The sequence below is a fragment of the Scophthalmus maximus genome, chromosome 7 (genome assembly GCF_022379125.1).
Source record: "Scophthalmus maximus strain ysfricsl-2021 chromosome 7, ASM2237912v1, whole genome shotgun sequence".
NCBI classification, from domain to species: domain Eukaryota; kingdom Metazoa; phylum Chordata; class Actinopteri; order Pleuronectiformes; family Scophthalmidae; genus Scophthalmus; species Scophthalmus maximus.
This window is the reverse complement of record NC_061521.1, coordinates 23,853,585-23,867,500: the sequence shown is the minus strand read 5'-3', so window position 1 is coordinate 23,867,500 and position 13,916 is coordinate 23,853,585. Positions and strand designations below refer to the sequence as shown.

The following is a 13,916-nucleotide window of genomic DNA, read 5'->3' as shown; positions in this document are numbered from 1 at the left end:
TCCACATTGTAGTTCAGAAAGGGACATAACCATGTCATACCATGTGAACATCTTGTGTATTAGGTAAATTAGTACATTGTTTTTTATTACACTATTTCTTAAAGGAAATCCTGTGTGGCTATTGGTAACTGCCATTACTCCATTTCCCAGTTCACTTATGGAGGGCCTCAAGGCTACGCCTTTGGCCCCTTATAATTCTCCATTTATATGTTAGCTCTAGGTTCAAATCTTTCAGCTTACATTTGAATGCTGATGACTCCCAGATCTATTTCTCATTTGACTCTGACAAACAATACTCTTTAACAAATGTTAAACATTGTTGTTTCTCAAAACTTTCTTCAGTGCTCTTCAGATGAACCAGAAGTCATCATCTTAGGTCCACACTCTTTTCGCCCCACCTGAGACCAGCCCTGAAATCCGGAACCAAGGATCGCTGATTCACACGCTTTTGGCTTTAAGCTTATGAATGTGTCCTGATAAGCAAAGGTAACGATCTTCTCGATCAGGCTTCATATTGATCCAACAGACATTAGGGGTGTTTAGGGATATCAAATTTTCCAATGTAACACAAAAATTGAACTCTTCTGTATAAATGTGTGGAGTGTGGATGGGTTTTTCGGTAACAATGTAAAAATTCTAGTACACAATCTAAACGCAGTTTCAAAACCTTCTCCACAAAGCTGGGAATTTTTCAAATTGAGAAATACTAAATATTCATCATTTCAGTTTAGTTTATGACTTACAGACAGACAACACAAAAAAAATATTGGCTCCAAAAATAAAATCTGAATCAACCCTTAGGATATAATCATTATATCCCAGAAATAATACCAATGTCTTGCCCTCGGAGGTAGTTACTGAGTTCATTGTGCGGAAGGTGGCAGAATAAAGAGAAAACATCTTATTGATGCCTTTCTTTATTTAATGCACTCAGTAAATATCATTAATTTACAGGAATGGATTGAGGCATCAGTTTAAAATGCCTGACGTGCATTTTTATCATTACTACACCACTGAAGCGTGGCGTTTACTAATTGCTCATTTCCTGAAATTAAATGTCAGTCAGCGTTTTCCATTTTTAATTCTGAAAATAGACTTGCTGAATGTCAGATGTACTATAGAATTTATTAGATGCACTTGAAGGCACTTTACGTTATTAAACGCAAACAGAAAAGAGAGAGAGGGACTGAATGACGGCAGCATTATCAAAACTATTTTTGACTCTTTTGTTTTAAACTACCAATACGTCACAATGGTTATTCGTTTTGATCTCTGATTAGCAACATGTATGACCATAAGCAAAAAATCCGATGGTGCTTTTCATCTTTATCGTCACTCCAAGCAGATTGACTTTTCATCTAATCACTATCAAATCTTAGTCATCTGGTTTTTACACATGTACATTGGTGTTCATTGATGCGTTATAGAGTAGTTGTGTAGACAAACTCTGAATGTGTGTGTTTGAAGACTCAGCTTCCCTTTAAAATTATACCAATATAAATTATAAATGTGGATTTTTTTCGCAGAAAGAAAATCAACAAAAAAGAGGTGAAATTATAAACATGTTCACATTGAATTGAAAGCAATGAGGTCAATTAGGTGGGCGAGGCAGGTGGAGTTAAAGTTATAGGTATGATCCAAAAACGAGTGTGTATTTTGCTTGATTGGACAAGTGGCTGACTAATCACCGTGTCATAAAGAAATGTGGAGCCTTGCATTAATATTATGGATTTCTGTCTTTTCCTGCTCCCGATCAGCATTATTCAAGACTGCCTCTTGAGATGAGTTAAATGTCACATTCTCACAATTCTCATAGAAATAAATGTATTTTTGTTAACCATTACCAGTCCAACTGTCATCTATTATGGCATATATTTATAGATATGTACATATATATATATGTTTCGTTGACAGAGACCTCCTCCCGTTGGAGTCATCGATCGTCTCGCCGTTTCAAGACTTTTCTATTCTGAAAGCCATTTTCCTGTCAAACATGTTCGTCTTCATCTCAGTGAGCGGCACCTGCATGTCCTGAGTGCTGTTGATGTTTAATCTCCGAATGCATTAAATTCTCCTTTTTTAACAACACTCGTTGCTATCACACGGAAGAACACTCTCCTGACACACGGAGCAGGACGGCCGTCCTCGTGCACGGGTGGGGGGGCTTTCATCGCGTTCACGCGCCAGTTAGAAGCGTTTGCTGTCACGTCGTGTTCATTACAAACGTGGGAGGAAATGAACGTACGAATACGAACATGTTCTTTCGTGAGGCCCATTGAGTTGAAATATTGACGCACGACAGTGAGGACACGTGCAAACTGTAGGAGATGAAAGTAAGTCAGATGTAAAGCAACTTGTGTCAGGATCTCTCTCTCTCTCTCTCTCTCTCCCCTCGCATCTGTATGCACCTCCCCCCCAGCCCCCTCAGAGATTTGCACTAACTGTATAAAATATGCAGAGATCATCAGCGTCTATCAAGGACATATACAGTGTGGTGTGCTGTACCAGTTTTTTTTAAATACAGCATGTGTGTGTGTGTTAATGAAAGGGGGTGTGTGTGTGTGAGTGTGTGTACATGTCTTCCCATGGTTGTAAAGACATTCCGTGTGGTCCTCACTATTTCAAAGGGCTCTTCGAGGGCCAGCACTTGGCGTTAAGGGTCATGGTCAGACTTAGGTTTGGGGTGGGGGAACCGCATTTAGTTGTGATGATGAAGCTTTGGGTAAAGGACGAGGGAATCCATTATGAAAATGAGTGCGCTCAAAAGTATAGACATACACAACATATATACAGTACGTGTGTGTGTGTGTGTGTCTAGCATGCTGCAGTGTGGGATGATAACCCATTGGGTATGATAATGGGGGATGCAGATGAGTGTGAATGTGTTATTGAGAGAGAGGGGGGGTTAACCAGTGTAGCGTTACCATGGGAACTGGGAAATACCGGTTCCTCACATGCAGGTCTTCTTCATCTCCCACCTCTCTTGGTTTTCTCGACTCCCCCCCCCACACACACACTGTGTGTCGTCCCTCAGGCCTTTTCCTCCCCACTTGTCTTTATTGCCCCAGTTCTGGCTTTTGACATCTCAAGGCTCCACACTTCTTCCTCCTCCCTCCTACAACCATCACTCCATTTTGCTCCTCTCCGGTTTCCTCCCCTAAGACATCTCTTCTCTCCAACACATTCTTCCTTCCTCAGCTCCTCAGCTCCTCATCACCGTCCCTCTTCCCTCCCCTCTCGTGCTCCCTCTGAGCTCAAGGAATCCCTCATTTATTTCGAAAAAGTCAAAAACAAAAGAAAGAAAAGAACCCCCTCATTAGTTCGGGGGGAACAATTTGCATATATCTACTCAGTAGATGGATGACTGCCGCGCACTGCTCACAGTGTCCTGTCCTGCCGACTGCAGCGGTGGGAAGAGAAGAATAAACACCTTTACGATAAGCGGCGGCAGCAGTTCACTCACAGCGGAGGTTGTCACGCTGCTGTCGGCCTGCAGGCACCGCGTTGTTCCTTGTTTTCAGGCTGCTTCACACGAGCGCTGGAATAATTGGTGAACCAGGGGCTTTAAATAGCGGCTGTGTGAAAATAAATTGTTTTGATTTTGCTTGATTACAATCAATGAAAGATGTACTTCATGTGGTTAGTTGCTAATTCACTGTGAGGTTGGGAAATGGCTCAGTGTGTGTCAAATGATTTTATAAATACTACACTAATGTGAAGTGTTGACGATTAATAAAACAACAGTTTGGTACAAATAGAAAGGATCAGGGCTTTTAAAGATTTTGATTACTGCATCTTACTTCCTTTAAAGCAGGGTATTGTTTTCACCCCTAACTCTGTGTGTGTGTGTGTGTGTGTGTGTGTGTGTGTGTGTGTATGTGTGTACAGCGTAACTCAAAAACACATGGATGTATTTTCACCAAACTTCATAAGGATATTTCTATTCAGGGCATCTCCACACGATTAACTTTTGGAGACACACGCACACAGTACGCTCCTACAGCGTTAAACTAAGGTCTGTCTGCTGGCTGATAACGTCGCGTGAACTCGCACAGCGAGAGCAGTATCTACAGAGTTCATGCTGAATTCCGCCGGTGCAGGGGAATCTGAAAAACTTTTTTTCTGACCGCACTGTGTCCAACTTGCAACTTCCATCTCGGAGGTCGGTAATTCTGAGTTCCCAGATTACAATGGAACGATAACCCGAGTTCCGACGTACAATGGAACGCAGCATTGGAGTTGTGATTTTGTCCAAAGTGATGAATTAGAAGTCCAATATTAATTCCATGTTTTGTTCTTTTTGTGTCTCCACCGACGACTGACAACATTTCTGTCTCTACTTCTTTTAACTAGCTCTGAATTTGTTGCCGGGCAGGTTAGTGTACAGGATTCATCAAAGCACGGCATACTCAATTCTATCGCATATTAACCAGCAGTAGTTAACTTCCATCCTACGTTACATTAGTATTTGGAGAGACTCCCCGAGGTGCCATCACGCTGCGGTGCCCATAAAGAAAACAGAACGGAAATGGCAGCTGCCGCTGATCTCTCAGTAATGCAACACCGGCTGATATATTTCCAAGGACGAATTGTTTTTTTATTGCCACCAACTTCACTCAATCTTTTTATCTGCCTCTCGCAGACAAATACGGCTCTAACACATTCTCTCTGAGGCCGCCTGTCTCTTTTTATCCCTCTGATTCTCTCACACACACACACACACACACACACACATCTTTAACACACCAGCTCGCTCTCCGCTCAACTGATGCAACCTGCTTTTATATCTATTCATCGGGGGTGCCACTGTTCTCTAGCGATTCCCTCTTCCGTCTCAGCGCTGCTGACAGCTCAGGTGCAGAACACAAATGGCCCATTGTATATACAGTAATGACCTCCACGTTATCAGGAGACATAATAAACTGAGATTCTTTTAAATGACTGCATACCAACATATCACAATTTGCTGAATATCTTGTCTGGTTGTGATCGCGGATTCATTTATTTTTCTGTTCTGCTCAAGAATTCCTCCCGAACATCAGTCAATTCCATGTATCTTGATGAAGGAAACGCATTTCGGTGAAACGTGTCTGCACGCAGCTCAGGGCACGTTCACAGTCGGCGTGTTTACAGTGGAGACACCGGAGCGCTGAGGACTTTTTTTTGAGGTGCTTGTTTTTTACAAGAGAGATGTGGTTAAAAAAAAGGTACGGTAGGAGAGACAACGTCCTGAAAACTGGAACCAAAAAAGACGCGGCTGTGAGGAAACTAGCGTTTAATCCTTGGAAACAGGGGTTATCTCCAAATATGAAAATAATAAAAAAAGAATGAACCGACATGTACAAAATATATGACACCTCCCTATTTTTTTCTCCTAAACTACATTATTCCCTTTTCCTTGTCCTTTGTGTCCTCCGATGTATTTTGCAATTGCTGGAGTCAGCACTGGGCAATGATTCAAAACTTTACTGCTACCTTCACAGAAATGAGTGCGTTTACGCAGGTTCTTTTCTTTTTGAATGTGAGGAAACTCATTAAAAAATGACGATGACTCCTTTACCAGAAGACAGGTTTGCCCTAGATGGGACACGTTCCAATTAATGCTCCTGTATGTCTCGTTTGGTACGAGTTATGAATGGAACAGAACTTCATATAGATGCAACACAATGAAACACAGACTTCATTGTGTTTCCGACTTCTTCCGCATAGTGAAATCCGAGCTCTGTCTCCCACGTCCACTCGCTTCCCGTCTCTCAGCATCTATAAATCCTCCTCGTAGCTCTAACAACCTGACTCACTCGCTCTTTTTGTCTCCTTCGTCCACTGAACCTGAGTTATATTGACGTTGTGTTTCGCGTTCACCGAGTCCTGCGAGTGAGTGACATAATGCCGCGCTGACTCCAACAGACAGGTGCAGGCGGCGGGACGGACTGTTAGTGTATGTGTGTTTATGAATGTGTGTTTCGAGGATTTGATCCAGATTTTTTTTCCCCTTCCCTTCTCTTGAAGCTGGGCGAGACACTGTGTGGTTTCAGAAATGTTGTTAAATTCCAATTCACAATGGAAACCAAAGCTCACGATTTTTGCGCTCAGACTTCACTGTCTGATCCTCGAGCCACGACTTGACTGCTCGCACTTAAAGGGGCAGTAAGCGATAAACTTCACACGTCGACACGTGGAGAGACGTGCCAGCAGGTGGCGCTGCAGCTCAAGGCTTTTGGCCCAGTGGTTAGCGAGTCTGTCGTCCGTACCCGAGGTCATGGGGTCCACGGGCCGGCCACAGCAGTAATATCACAACAACAGTATAGAGAGGAACAAGCTTTCTCCAAAATCTCTTACTGCCCCTTTGAGGATTCTGTGTGGATATTGTCAAAGGAAAAGAAATCAAAGTCTGTTTGCGCAACGTTAAAAAAAAGAAGGCGTGACGGCTCTCTGGTATGTTGGTCGTGACGGTGGGAGGAGGCATCATCGAACAGGCAGGTATCGTGTCCAGACCAGCTGCTGGGCGAGCCCAGTGCACTGCCGTACAATCGTGACATCACTATGTTACGGAAGTGTTGGCCGGACTACCGACGAGCCGTTTCAGGAAGCAGTTTTGTAGAAGAGCTCCCTTTACAGTGGACTTTGGGCTTTTTAACTTTGCAGAACTTTTACATACACAAAAAAACCTATATAACATACTAGAGGAAAGGAGAAATACTGAACATGTCTCCTTTAAAAAAAAGTACTGTCATTCTCTTTCATCCCCCCTGACCTTCTGTTGCTTGTACATGCACATAACTTATTATTTGATCAAACAAAACAAGGTGCGTCTTCATTTTGGAAATTCGAAACAGACTATAACACTGTACCTTTCAGTGCAGTTAGGAAAGAAGTCGGTTGGATAAAAGCGCCGGCAACAATATAATCAATTACTGTAAATCAATTAAAGAGAGGAGGGAGGCAATAAAGGCTGAGTCAAAAATATATGGAGCTCAAGGAGAGAGACACACACACACACACACACACACACCCGACACACAGGAACAGTTACAGTGAGCGAGCTGTCAGTTTTGCTGGCTAAGTGGACTAAATTGTGTTGCAGCAGAGACAGCGGAGAAGGAGGGGATGAAAGAAAACCAAACGGATAAAGCACCGGAGAGGGAGATGCAGTGCGGGGCGGCGGCTGATTAATGCACGTGTGAGCGTTTATTGAATTGGCCGAGAGAAAAATCTCCCAACGCCAAGACCACAAAGAGCCACCGGGGGATTTGGAGGGGGGACCATTCAGGGAACAAGTGCCACCATTCATTCATCAAGACGGGAGGCGCTGAAAAGATCCAGATCTCATAAGACTCCTCTAACCAGCCGACCTGTCAGACATGAGCGACTTTGATGGCTCTCATATGAACCAGCCGCGTGTTTTCTTTAGCAGATTAATATTCAACAGAAGTGGGAGTACGTCCGGCGAGCGTCACTCATTCGGAGCATTTGTTGTAGTTAATGTTAATGTTGGTCTTTTTATCTTTTTCTTATGATAATAATAAACAGTTAACCCTATATCTAGTAGTGGACTGCTCCTTCCATAACCATTAGGGTTCAGATCTGTCCACACAGCGTACGGGTTTATTTTGGTATTTGGTATCGGATTTTCGCGTGGCACTACTTGCGTGAGTTTGGCCTCAGGATCATTTCTGTAGACTCGCGCGAGTGAACTCAACCCACTAATATCCGCCGGTCCTCTGTCGTACACGGACGTCAGTGATGGCACAAGACTCTCAGCGCTGATTAGGGTGTCGCGCGACCATATTTTTTGTTCTTCCTGTCTTTGCATTGACTTTGTATATAAACTCATTGCGCTTTTAGTGCGAATGCACCATTTGAGACAAAATGAGGTAAAAATATAAAAGTTCCTACACATTTTTCTGTGCCCCTGATACACTCTTATCCTTCCATGCACAACTGAAAAGGAAGAGCTGCTCACAACAGTGAACATGAAACAGTGACACTGGATTGCATCACGTTCTTGTGAATCCCTTCTGTACGTGAAGGCAAATACAGAATTCTGGTGGACTCAGACACTAACAATTAAAGCTACTGCACTACTACACAAGAGAACGTAGAACGTATTGTACTATGCAATTAGTGAGTAGCAATTACAGATGACAATACAGAGAGATAATGTAGTACAAGAATCCTTTGTCTTAAACAGTGGCACTTACAATGTGTGAAATAAAGGCTTCTTAAGATAAGACGTTCAGTTTCATAATGATATGGTGACATTTAAAATGTAATATAGAGCACACAGCTCATGGAACCCTTTCACACTTTTCATAGATTTTTTTTCCACACAACACAAAAAAGTGATGTATCGTTCCCCGAGGGCGAAAGCGTCCGACCTCCCTCCACTGGGAGGTCAGGGGTCACACTCTGTCATATGTTAGAGAAGCTGGAGGCCTGGAGGGGTCCGTCTGGCTCAAGAAAACTCCAGGAATCTTGCCAACAAGTATTCCGCAGCCATATTTGTCTCTGGGCCTAGTTCGCCACCCCCGTTGCCCTCCTGCCTCCTGGGAGTTCTGGGTTAGTTTGAGCTGCAGGGCTGAAACATCAAGTCTGCTGGTGGAGCAATCACTGTCCTCCTCAATATTTCAAGTACAGTATTCCTCCACCGGGGGCCTGACCTGTATCTCTCGAATACTTTTTCCTCCTCAATAATTCACTCACTGTGTCATGGCTACAGATAAATAAAACTTTTTTGAAACTGAAACATCCATCTGAATTCAATGAGGAAATAATTTTTCATTTTTAGAATCTTTTATGTTTTGAAATAACCTTCAAATATCAACAGTCAATCTTTGTCACATTAAAACTGGCTCCACACAAAAGAACTCTCAGACTGCTGTGCTGAAAAACATTCATGTCATTAAAGAAAAGGTCTCAGACGCAGTCAGATCTGTCAGTTGGAGCAATAGAAAAAGAGAAAAGGCTCCTGGAGCAGATTTTAACAGTTAAATGCTGAATGAATCATCATCTGGTGCCTGGTGGAACCAGAAGCAGCAGTAACTTTGTGTGCAGACAGAGCAGGAGGATGTGAATGGATGCCGGGTCAGCGTCCCAACACAAAACATCTTTCCCACTGACGTGCAGCCTAAATCGACTTAAAGTTAGGAAACTGATTTTGCGAGCCATTGCTGAGATTGATTGGCTGAAATAAAAAAGCAGGAGTTCTCAACAACTCAAGCATGCTCAGCACTGCAAGCCCCACCACAAATGTTCTGGTACTGGGAAAGAAGTACTTTTTGGAGGAGTAGAACGATTCATTTAAACCCTGGTCCCTGCAGTTGAAATGCAGACTTCCTGCAAAGGTTCCTATAGTTCCTGCAGAAAGCTACTGCTGACCAAATGTGACTAAAGCGAAAGCATCTTCTTCGTCCAACTTAAAGGCAGAATTGACATTATGGGAAACTTGCTTTCTGGCTTATTTGCAAAGAGTTAGCCGAGAAGATTGGTACCAGTCCCATATGGAGAACTACAGTAGATATGGAAACAGGTAGCCTGGCTCTGTCAACAACATCAACCAAACAGTACCACTAAACTCACTACTGACCATGTTATCTTGTAAGTCTGTGAGCCAGTTTCGAGGCGTCTAGAGAGCTGTTTCCATTCTTTACTGTAATCTTCGCGAGCTCAGCTAAACATCTGCCTGCTTTAGCTTCATTTTTAGGTTAGCATACAGATATGAGAGTGGTATCTGCGTCAATTTCGTCATTTCACTCTTGGCAAGAAAGGGAATAAACGGATTTCCCTTTTCCTTCAGCGTAGTTGCAGCAGATAAAAACAAAACCTTCCTATTTTCTTTAATTTTGAGACATTGGCGTCTAATTCTTTACATGACTGAATCAATTCCCTCTGCTTTTTTAAAATTTTCCATTATAAATGTATAAAAAAACCAGACTGCTTATGCAATTGTGTCTCAAAGCACTTTATTGTGCAGGTGACACATCAGTTGGAAGCTGGGACCTATTTCACACTTTGTCTCTGTGCTTCATCTGAGTCAGCAGCAGTGGTATTCAAGAGTTATAGTTAATTCAAAGAGCTGGCTCATCAGGGCGAGAGCTGCCGCAGAGTGCACGACCCATTCATACAGTTATATCCATATTTATAACCTCTTGATATATTTTTCATAAGGGCCTTCGCAGCGTCGCTGGAATGTCCCTCCATGAACTTCACTTTCTCCTCTCACCTTCCGAGTCTGTTCCATTCATCAGCATCTTATTGGAGCATTCATATATATATATTGAAGACATAAGCAGAAGCTCTTACTCTTACTGCTCTATTGAAGTGTGGATTTTCTCCCTCGCCTTAACATCTTTTCATCTCATTTTATTGTTTTACCTTTAACGCTCTACTTGTCTTCTCTTCTTTTTGTGTATCTCAGTACTTATTTTTAAAAGCGAACTTGTCACGTCTCCTTTGTTTTCCCACACATTCCTTTTAATAATCTCTTTAGAGTCTTTTAATTGGTCTGTTCAGCTAATGAATGCCCGTAGTGACAATCACATCTTTGCTTGTTGGTAAAAGAAAAATAATCAGAGAGTGTTACAGAAAGTGTGACAGAATATTTGGCTGAAATGTGAATTATTTGTATTTATTTATTTATTATATTTTTCTGTTGTATTATTTAATATGTGTTAAGAAAATTAATTCAACTAAACTCTGTTACTCTAACAAACAGCCACAAAATATAATTATTCTAATAATAAGAATTAAATAATATTTTAAAATAAATTAAATAGAGAGTAGCTTGAGTTTCACTTTTTCTCAAACAATTCCACATTAAACAATCTTAACACATCATATCAATTAAACATCATTAAAGGAGACATTTTATACTTTTTTCAGTTTTCCCCTTTCCTCTAGTGTCTCTAGCCTATAGGTCTTTTGTGAAGGTCAAATGTCTGCAAAGTTAAAATGATGCATTTCATCAGCAAAGCCTCATAGAGATGCTAGCATGGTTGCAGATGCTCTTGTGGAGGTTTTATGATTGTTATAGACATAATTACGTTCATGAAATCTTCTTTTGATAGATCAAACCTCGAAGAGACAAACAATGAGTCAGAGGCCGCCACTGCGCTAGACGGAACATAGCAGGCGTAGGTTAGTGCTCTGTGCCGTCTAGTCAATTATGTGTTTCATATAGATAAAGATAAATGTACAAAGCCACTGTATGCAACGATAAAAACAAATTTAAAAAAAGAGGAGAGTGACGAAGAGAGGAGATGCTTCTTACAAACAGAGCTACGCTGATTCCCGATGGTCCCTTTTCTTTCTTATTCCATTTTCTTATTTCCGTCATCTCTCTCTCTATTTGCTCTGTAATCCGCCCTCCCAACCCTCCCATTGTCTTTTCCATTGTATTCTCTCAGCTTCTTCTTGTTCTAATAGCCTCTCGAGGATCCCAATACCAACAGGATGAGGCCAAACGTGATTGATTCGCCCACTTCAAATGACAGAAGCCATTGTGAGCCAGCCGCCCACCGCTCACTCACGTCCACTACTAGGAAAAATGTGTATGCTAATTCAGCTCCACAACTGCAGCTTCGAAGTATCTCCCCGTCTCTCGCACGGTATATGATCTCGTTATAATCCCCCTCGCATGGCGACACGACTTCGCCACAGTGTCTCGGAAGGGAGACGGGATGAAGAGCGATCACGTTTGACTCGTTCTCCTGGTTCGAGAACAGAAGGTCAGGTGAGATGGACTGAGGGAGGCAGGGGGAAATTATGTAAAGGTGAAGAGGAGCGTGACCTTGTCAAGAGAAATCTATGTTTTCTCTGGAGGAGGGGGTTGGCGGAGGAACAAAGGGGTGGAAGGGTGGTGATAATCAGAGGTAGGACAAGAGGATGGGTTGGTTTCACGCGGTTCTACTTTTCAGTACACATACAAGACGTGTTATTGTTCATTTGGTTTCAGAAGCCTTGTTCTTCGCCCACAGATGTGTGAGGTGTTCATCAAACAGGAGCGCCAGCCTGGCAGAGCAGATTGTGTTGTAATCAGTGAAGGGGTTTTTAAAGGAAGACGCAAATAACAGAAGGGAATATGCTACAGCCTCTCTAGTTCCACTAGATTCATTGAGGGGCACGACGCTTCCTTCGGGTTTCTTTTTGAAGGAGCAGATGCCGACTTGCGCTGGTGCCGTGTTTACAAAAGAAAGCTGTGGCAGCCTCGACAAAAAGAGGAAATATTCGACCATAAATCTCAGTGACAACAGACAAACGAGTGTTTGAGTGCATCTCATGAAAAAACATGCAGGGAAGCGGCTTTGAATTTCAGTACCACTACTTCAAAAATCATACGAATCAAAATGACTTTGAAATTAGAAGGGAAAGAAAAAAGCATCTGGTAATAACGGGCACAAAACAAGAGATGAAGTTGTGGCTTCGTGCTTTTTAAAAACCTGAACCCAACATTCACACCGTGGAGATTTTTTTCTCCTTAGTAGAATTTGTATGTGGTATTGAACAATCAAATGATGTTTCCTCGGATGAATCTGAATTGTGTTCTTAGAGATTCCGTGTTCCAACATGATCTATTTTTGACAGGTCCCATCTCTAACTTTGAACCTTGAACATTTGTGCTCGGTCCCATCAGCTGCTAATTTCATTCTTAATACTTTATATTTCCTTGCTTTTTACGTGCTAATAAATATTCAATGTAACAGGGAATTTGGAAAAAAGTTGGAGGGTTTTCTGAAAGTTAAGCACACATCGAAAAAGTATCAAATGTAAAAGAAATTCAACTTAAGAGACTGTGTTGTGGAGTTGAGAAGATTTTCATGTAGAAACAGAAAGTTTCTTATTAATGCAAGTTTTCAAAGACATTCGCTTTTGCACATGAAAACTCACCACTGTCATTGGTTGGTCTGCATAGACAGGGATTTGAAGATGTCACTGGTTGAAATGAAGACTCCACTTAACTGAAGTGAAAATCATATTTGTGGTTCGCATACGTGGGAATGTTGGATTGTGTTGACTGTTTTTTCTCCCACATTTGATAACTCAACACAAACACAGAGAGAGAGAGAGAGAGAGAGAGAGAGAGAGAGAGAGAGAGAGAGAGAGAGAGAGAGAGAGAGAGCGAGCGCCGTGAGGTGAGACCAAGCTCATTCTGCATTACCATGGGAACTGAAGCAGAGTGATTTCACACCCTGTGAACAAACAACTATGATTACATCAATTGCAAAAAAAAAGAAGAAAAAAGGATCCTGTTTGTGGAGCAGAACACAAACACGCCAAATGGACCCTGGATGAAGGAAGTCGCTGACGGCTGTCTAAGGCCTCAGAGCGTCTTAGGTGGATGTGTTTCTTGTTTTACCGTTTGTTTTAGTTTTAGTGTTTTGGAGCTTTCAGATGCAATTTGAAAGGCGAATCACAACGTGGACCTTCTCCCTCTCGGGCGCATCGCGAGCCGTCTCTCATCATGACCTCTCTGCATCTGTGCCCATGACAACTGGACAATTTAATCAGAGCGCTCGCCTCTTGCCGGCAGCTAACAGGAAGTCATAAGTGGCCCGGCTGCTGGGGGGGCGTTTAAGTGCAGCAGGTGATGATTACACCTACCGCAGAGAAGATCTGGTTTGTAGCCGCTTGTGGCAAAGATCTGGAGGTCAGACGCATTAACGGTGCATTTGGACGGAAAACATGAACGGGGCTGTTCGAGGACATGCTGTGAGAATGATTTTGTATCTTATTCTCGTGATTTTGAGATACTTGGTCATTATTTTGCAAATGTTTCTCATCATAACGACTTACAGGATGTTTATATCCATCACAATAGTGGATGTGGGCCAGATTCAGCAGCGCAGAGACATTAACCAAGTCTGTAAACTCTTAATCGTGTTTTAATACTGGGATATTATATGATAACCTGGTGATTA

General features: G+C 42.3%; 1 protein-coding gene across 2 annotated transcripts in view; it reads right to left on the bottom strand.

The window, feature by feature from the left end:
- The window catches only part of necab2 (N-terminal EF-hand calcium binding protein 2), a 94,871-nt gene that overhangs the window by 14,058 nt on the left and 66,897 nt on the right, over positions 1–13,916 (bottom strand). The window lies entirely within an intron of this gene.